The 8,743-nt window shown below is 29.7% G+C and overlaps 1 pseudogene; it reads right to left on the reverse strand.

Annotated features, from left to right (window-relative positions):
* Window positions 1–6,502: 6,502 nt before the first annotated feature.
* On the reverse strand, window positions 6,503–7,244 carry LOC125855739 (L10-interacting MYB domain-containing protein-like; annotated as a pseudogene).
* Window positions 7,245–8,743: the final 1,499 nt, after the last annotated feature.

Here is an 8,743-nt window from a genome sequence, read left to right on the forward strand (position 1 = left end):
TTATCCCTACTTATTTCAAAATTTTCAAAAATCCCTTATTTACCTACGTATCCCGCATGTATCCCGTGCACAACGCTATGCATCCCGCTATGTGGAATGTATCAAACCTAATGTATCTCGTGCACAATGTTATGTATCCCGCTATGTGGAATGCATCAAACCTAATGTATCCCGTGCACAACGTTATGTATCCCGCAAATATCATTTTTAAGGGATTTTTGGTAAATAGAAAACTAGAAGAGATATGATGTTATTTAGTACTTATAATATGTGGTTCCTATAATTTATACAATTAAATTTGGATAGACCGTTAAGACCATGACACGTGTGTTGAAGAAGAAAGAAGCTGACGATTGGAACATGTCAAAGGAACATGTCCAACGAAGCTGACTGATGAGTTTCCAGCACTGCTCTAGAATTAGAGTCGCACTAGGATTAAACTACTTATATTAATTAAGATTATATTATGACTAGAATTATATTATGATTATGATTATATTACGATTAGGATTAGATTATTTATAATTACATTATTATTATTATTATTATTATTATTATTATTATTATTATTATTATTATTATTATTATTATTATAGTAGTAATAGGTATTGTAGTAGGACTCTAAGTATAGTTAACTTAGGACTTTATAATTCTCTCCCTATATAAGGGGGTTGTAACTCAACATTATTTTCATCAATACAATCATTGATTTCTTTAATCCTAGACGTGAGATTTCTACATGGTATCAAAGCATAAAAGCTCTTTTGCTCTCTGAGTATTGATCACAAGAAAAAAAAAACCACACGTTAAAATTGCTATGACCCATTCTACCAATACTATGTCGACCTCCTCACTTCACCAAACCATTATCGCTTGCTCCATTAAATCTAAGCCAACAAACTACACACAAATATCCCAATTGATTCACGTGATGAAACAAACATATCTCATCACAGAGAATGAACCAAGTAAAAACAGTTGTTCCAGTGGACAAACTGCTGGGAAAATTGTAGAGGTCGAGAAGGATGCAAAAGATAGTGACACCATTGCTGATTGGAAGGAGAAAGATGTGTTACTAAGGAGTTGGATCTCAAGCACCTTGACCGAAAAAAGCATGCACCTAATTGTGGGCTGCTCAACTACCAATGAGATGTGTGAATGCTTGAAAAAAACTTATATTCAAGCAACAAAAGTAATTTATTTTGTTAGAGGTTTAGGTCTAAAATACAAGACCTTTGTCATATTAGGTAAGGCACCATATTCCACTCTTAATCAATTTGTTTATGCTCTCACGAGTTTTGATACAAGGGAAGATGAAGAAGAGGTGCCACAACAAAACCACAACATGGTATTATCTGCTCAAAAAGACAGGGGAAGAGGAAACAACAACGTTAACTCCAGTGAAACAGGTTTCAAGCCTGCTAGACAGGGAATAGGTTCGAAGAACAGTCAATATGGACTAGGTTCTCTTAACAATAAAAGTTCTCAAAGTGAAAATAAGGAGAGGAACAATATTGAGTCATGTCAAATCTGTAGTAGGAATAATCATACTGCTCTTAAGTGTTTTTACTGGTGGAACTACTCGTATCAATCTGCAGATGAACTATCATAAGCAACGACTAGACATCACATTCATACCGAAGCATTGACAAAACAAGTTTTTGCTGGGTTTTCAAAGTTTTTTTGCTGCGTATTCGAATCAAGCTAGGAGTAACCGTTTCCTCTACTCACTAGCTTGAGGGGAAGTGTTGAATGAGAAGGAAGCTGGCGATTGGAACGTGTCAAAGGAACAGGTCCAACGAATCTGACTGACGAGTTTCTAGCACTGCTCTAGAATTAGAGTCGCACTAGGATTAGACTACTTATATTAATTAGGATTATATTATGACTAGAATTATATTATAATTAGGATTATATTACGACTAGGATTAGATTATTTATAATTACATTATTATTATTATTATTATTATTATTATTATTATTATTATAGTAGTAATAGGTATTATAGTAGGACTCTAAGTATAGTTAACTTAGGACTCTACAATTCTCTCCTTATATAAGGACGTTGTAACTCAACATTATTTTCATCAATATAATCCTTGATTTCTCTAATCCTAGACGTGAGATTTCTACAACGTGTCCCTCCGTTTATTCCAAGGGTATATACAGTCCAAAATATTAACGGTAAGGGTATACACAACCCAACAGTATAACGAAGGGTATTAACGTACCATTTATGATAATTCAGGGGTATATTTGTCATTTTTTCCTTGATTTTATTATTAATTTTCACTATAAAGGATACACAAAATTAAAATGATAAGATGAAAATTTTGATTTAAAAATACAATACATAATATGTTAATTTAAATACAAGATAACAATACATTACATAACATAATAATTTAAATACAAGATAAAATACAATACATAACATAATAATTTAAATACAAGATAAAATATAATACATAACATAATAATTAATTTATCACATCAATAATTTAGTAATCCGGTAGGTCGTTTTCAGATTTAGCACTATTCAAAAAAAAATTAGGATATGATCTAGAGAATTGTTGCGATTGTGGTTGTGACTGCGGTTGCGATTGTTGATTTCTTTTTTCAAGTATTAGTTGTTGTTCTCGTTGCAGGTAGTCACGAACATTTGCAATTATTGCAGGACCGTTACGTTTTTGGAGAAAGGAAGTGTTACATGATATAATGACTACATGTATTATACTGCACAACATGATAATTGAGGATGAACGTGATCTTAATGCACCAATTCAAGATATCGTAGAAGCTCCAACTCCAACAACATAAATGGTGGTAGATGAAAATCTCCGGTTTGAAGACATAAAAAAATTAAGGACAAAAATGCTCATTTTGAATTCCATAATGCATTAATAGAGCATTTATGGGAGCAACGTATTAATTTTGAAAATTGAGTGTTTATGTAATGCTTATGTAATTGTATTTCATTTTTATTTGAATACTTTCATTAATTTGTATATTATATTATATTTTCTTGCAATTTATGTTATTTAAAAATTTAGAATGAAATATAATTTTATATTAAATAAAAAATTTGAAAAAATAAAATTTTATATCACATGAAAAGAAATAAAGAATTTATGTTATGAAATGAGAAAATAAGAATGAAATAGAAATAATAATATAATATTGAGGAGAGAGAAAAATATTCTTTTTTAAAGAGTAAAATAAAGAATTGAATTGGAGTTGGTTGTCTAAAAAAATAGAAAACTCTATATTTAAAGAGTAAAATAGAGTATAGGGTTGGAGATNATTCATTTTTATTTGAATACTTTCATTAATTTGTATATTATATTATATTCTCTTGCAATTTATGTTATTTAAAAATTTAGAATGAAATATAATTTTATATTAAATAAAAAATTTGAAAAAATAAAATTTTATATCACATGAAAAGAAATAAAGAATTTATGTTATGAAATAAGAAAATAAGAATGAAATAGAAATAATAATATAATATTGAGGAGAGAGAAAAATATTCTTTTTTAAAGAGTAAAATAAAGAATTGAATTGGAGTTGGTTGTCTAAAAAAATAGAAAACTCTATATTTAAAGAGTAAAATAGAGTATAAGGTTGGAGATGCCCTCACACCTCAAATTTTTGATGACGTGACAAATTACATGGGACTGATCCCTCCACCTAAACTGCCAACTAGACTTCCCACTAACTCATTCTTGCCAACCCCATCCATTCCCATCATGAAGGGTAACAATCTTGTAAACAAAAAATCTTATCGACAAATAAAATTTAATGGAAACCCATTGCTTGAAAACTAAACTAAAAAATCAATTGCTTGGAATTTTAATGGAAAAGATTTAATTTTTCTCTCAAATCTAGGTTTGATTTGGGAGAATGAATTGATGGGTTAGCAAGAATAGGTTAGTGGGAATCCTAGTTGGCAGCTTAGATGGAGGGATCGGTCCCATGTGGCTTGCCACGTCATTAAAATTTTGGTATGTTAACTCTTGAGGATATTTGTGGTCTCTTGAGATAACGGCAGGGGTATTTTTTTATCCCAATATGTAATTAGTGGTGTAAGTGATCTATTTCGCATAGTTTAGGGACAATGTTGACCCTTTTCTGTAGTTTAAATACAATGTTTGTCTTGATTGTTACTTAAATTTTATTGTATCGTAGCATTTAAATCAATCGTTAGGTAACAACGAAAAGATTCATTTTATGTAGCGACTGATTTGGTGTGATCACGTCGTTGTCTTAATATTTTCTTCTCATTTTGTTTTTATTTATCATTTAATAATCATATTTATCTTCTATCCTAACTTTTAGTAGTAGTTCTACCTTGTACCCTAATTTTCTCATAACTTTATCATTCAAATTATGGATGTGTGATATTATATAACAACGGAGAATAAAATAATTTATTCAAATATTATTTTCATTAAAATAATAGAGTACGATACGATACGATACAATACAATACAATATGATATATTATGAAACAATACGTAACAACCATCCAAACTAGCTGTAAAAATAAGGGGAGTAGCTTGAATTTTGTAAAATTTATCATCCATGCCCTTTTAAAATGTTAATTTTGGTTTCCCACTACGATGTCTACTTTAGAGTTCGATTAAATTTGATTCGTGCTAAAAAATCTCACATTGAGGAGTAACGCGTTTTCTAACAAAAAAAAATTGCTACTACTCAAATACATCATACACATCCTTCATCTTTTATATTTATTTATTTATATCTATGTATAGGTTTGGTTCAACAAGATTGGAGGTCTAAAGCCGAACTTTATAAAGAAGTTTTAATTTGTTTTCTAGATAATATTAAATAAATTGAATAATAACATATCTAGTATAAGTTTATAAGTGGTGTTTAGGGAAGATAGGAATCTAGGATGTATAAGACTGTAAACAATGATATTTTAAAAAACTATATATTTTTTTTCTTCATTTAAAAAAAATCATTTAGTTTGACTTAGCATAGAGTTCAAGAAAATATATAAGAATTTTCAATATTGTGATCCTAAATTAAAGTTATGTTAAATTTATCAAACTGCCATTTAATTTTGTGGTCTTAAACATGTGTGAAAAACTTACATTAAAATGTTTCCAAAAATAGAAAGGGCTTTTTTAAATAGACTAAGAGCCCGTTTGGATTGACTTTTTAAAGTGCTGAAACTTATTTTTAAAATAAGTAGTTATGTGTTTGGATAAAAGTGCTGCAGTTGAAAAAAAAGTTGTTGATGTGTTTGGCAAATAAGTGCTGGTAAACACTTTTTTTTTTTATCAAAATGTCTGAAATAGCCTTAAAGTTGTTAACATGATAAAAAGTTGATTAATTTAAGGTTTTTATACTTAAAAAAAATTAAAACAAAATTAATTTATATTTTACCTCCATAAGTAATAATATTTTTCCTATCATTCACATATTTCTTTATCATCACAAATTATTTATAAGAGGAATATAAATTTATTATTTAAGTTAATTTCATATGTGCAACTTAGTTTAGATTTTAAAAATATATAATTTGAATAGAAATTTCATTCATAAGTAATAATAATTGTCTATCATTCACATACTTCTTTATCACCATAAATTATTTATAAGAGGAATATAAATTCAGATTTCAAAAATAAGTTGTTTGGTTCAAATACAAATATCAAAATGATAGAGAACACTTCACTAATATAAAAGTGAAAATACTCAAATAATACAAACATCAAACGTTACCAATTTCATTAGCAATCATGTCACGAAGCCCCATCCAATAAGTATCACTTTGTTCTTCCATATTTTCTTCTATATTGTTAGTGCTTGAACTTGTACCGAATTCGGAGTCAACCGATGGAATATATCTCTCATCCTCAGCCGTTTGAAATGCATCATCCACATTGCATTTTTGTTTAATATAATTGTGAATGGCCATAGTAGCAAGTACGATGTCCCTTTGCGTGTCAATGTGATAAAAAGGCATATCTCGCAAAATAGACCACCCTGCTTTCCAAACACCAAATGTGCGCTCTACTATATTTCTACATGAAGAATGCATATAATTAAATTTTTNTATAATTGTGAATGGCCATAGTAGCAAGTACGATGTCCCTTTGCGTGTCAATGTTATAATAAGGCATATCTCGCAAAATAGACCACCTTGCTTTCCAAACACCAAATGTGCGCTCTACTATATTTCTACATGAAGAATGCATATAATTAAATTTTTCAATGTGTCCTCTTGGCTCACGCAATTGTGTTGTTGCACCACGATGAAAGTCAGGAAAATGATATCTCACATTGTCTCCTTTGTATGGAGCCATAGATCCCTTCATATGTGCATATCCTGCATCCACTAAATAATATTTGTTTCCTAAAGGATGTGAAAAGTTAAGTTCACTTCTACGAAGAGCCTCACCAAATATACGACTATCATGAGCCGCTCCTTCCCACCCAGCCCATGCAAATGTAAAACACATATTAAAATTCACAACGACAAGGATATTTTGAGTCGGATAACCTTTACGTCCAATATAAGGTATTTGTTGACCTTGTGGCCATCTAGCTTTACCATGTGTGGATCATCACTTTCATCACCCCCTTCATTATTAGTATTAATGAAGTGCTCCATATCATCATTATTTATATCATTTGGTCTTTCTTCGTCAAAATTTACCTCAGTTTCAAAAAATTGGGGTTGATTTGAGGCACGTGCTCTTTTCCCCCGTAGCAACAATATCAGAAAATAATGCATCATAGCGAAATCATATGAGTGAAAGATCCTTATCCCTAAACTTTCTATATCGAATATCCTCCTGTAACAAAAGAAAAAACAACAAATTTAAGTAAGTAAAAATGTAACCATTAAAGAAATAAAAAGACATATAAAACAATGTGAGAAATGTACCTTAAATTTTCGCTTCCACCAATCATCATCTGCCATAATTGTATTTTTGATGGCATCCCATCCTATACCTTATCCCCTCTCATCAATTGCTTAAAAAGAGTCCACTCGGCTTTCATGCCATGCCAATGATTTTTCATTTGTTTTTTTTATAACGTCTTCCCATTTTTTCATTGAATGCTTTAACCATATTTTTTCATCCATCTCTAGATAAATGAGTGTTTGGTCTATTTCCTTTCCTAATCTCTAATTCACATAACTCTATAAGTTTGAGATGAGCATCATCATCTTACTTAGCATTAGCATTAGTTTGTGTTTTTGACATTGTGTAACTGATCTGAAGATGAGAATTGATAAGAAAATTGAAAATAACTACTTCCATAATTTTATATAGATGACAAATATATACCACACACAATCAAATTATATATACATAATCTAAAAAAAACACAAAACAGAAAATACACAAAACGAAATCAGCTACAGAAGATGCACAAAAAAATACATAATAAAAAAAAATCGAAAGATAATCAAGAAAAAACTTAAAGTTTCACGCTAATTTCGTTTTTCCTACATCTGATATTATTGCTATCAATCGAGCGAAAAGGAAGAAAGCTAATCGAAAGATAACTTACTTCAAGCTTTAGATCTTCACCCTTCAAATCGAGAGAAAAGGAAGAAGGTTTCAAGCTCAGTTGCCGCACTACGTGAAAAAGAAAATTGGGGAAAGAGATGTTAGGGTTAATTCAATATGGGCAATTTGGGAATTGTATAAAAGAATTAAGGGAAAAAAGGTAATATACTTGGTGTTATAAAATGACTTTTAAGTTACAAAAAAAAAAAAAATAGCCCTCACCCTACTTTTAACTTTTGGCATAAAATAAGTCATTTATAATTGTCAAATACTCTAATAAATCAAAAACTGACTTTTAAGTTTGTTTAACCAACTTAAAAGCCTATCCAAACGGGTACTAAAAAGGGAAAAGTAGGTCATTTTATATTAATTAGAGAGAATAATATAAAGTAAGAATAATAAAACATAGTTAAAGAATTTAAAAAGTTGATGTAATGAAACCAATATAATGTTCTGTTATTACAATGTAGTGATAATTTGTTGCAATACTTGAAATTTGAAGAAACACCCAAAAATATTTTTTTCTCTTTTTGTAAATAGACAACAATAAATTTTGCGGAATGCATAAGATTGATTGTTAGGGCAACGTTAGAATATTAAGAAATAATAAGAGAATAAAAATAGTAAAATGAGGGAAGAAAAATGAGACAACAAAATCATGTTAGGTGTTAGGATGTATAAATGAGACAACCACCCCACATTAAAAGGTAAAAAGTTATTATATTTCCTACTCAAAATATTATTTTCAAATATAATACTACGTGATAACTGTTTTTTTTTTCCTACCTTATTTGTCTTATAGTCGAGTTGGCCTTGTCTGTCAATCTTAATTGTATTAAACATATGGAAAATAAATAAATTACATAAATAAAATCTGAAGAAACATGATTTTATTGATCAAGATATGTGGGTATAATTTTGTTCCTCCCTTGATTTTACTCTCCTAAGATTTATTCATGATTCGAGGGCAATTAGTGGCATATTTCTCGAACTAGATGATTTAGATTTGACCTCTACATGAATATTCCATAACTTTTGTGGAATATATCGAGATGCCTTTGAAGGGAATTTAGTACCTTTTATATAAGCATGAACTAGGGTTTAGGGTTGAGTAGCCTCCAAGAATTCTAATTGAAAATGAACACACCTTCTAGAGTCCCAATTCGAATTGAACACGTCTTGTAGAGTCC

The sequence above is a fragment of the Solanum stenotomum genome, chromosome 2 (genome assembly GCF_019186545.1).
Source record: "Solanum stenotomum isolate F172 chromosome 2, ASM1918654v1, whole genome shotgun sequence".
NCBI classification, from domain to species: Eukaryota; Viridiplantae; Streptophyta; class Magnoliopsida; order Solanales; family Solanaceae; genus Solanum; species Solanum stenotomum.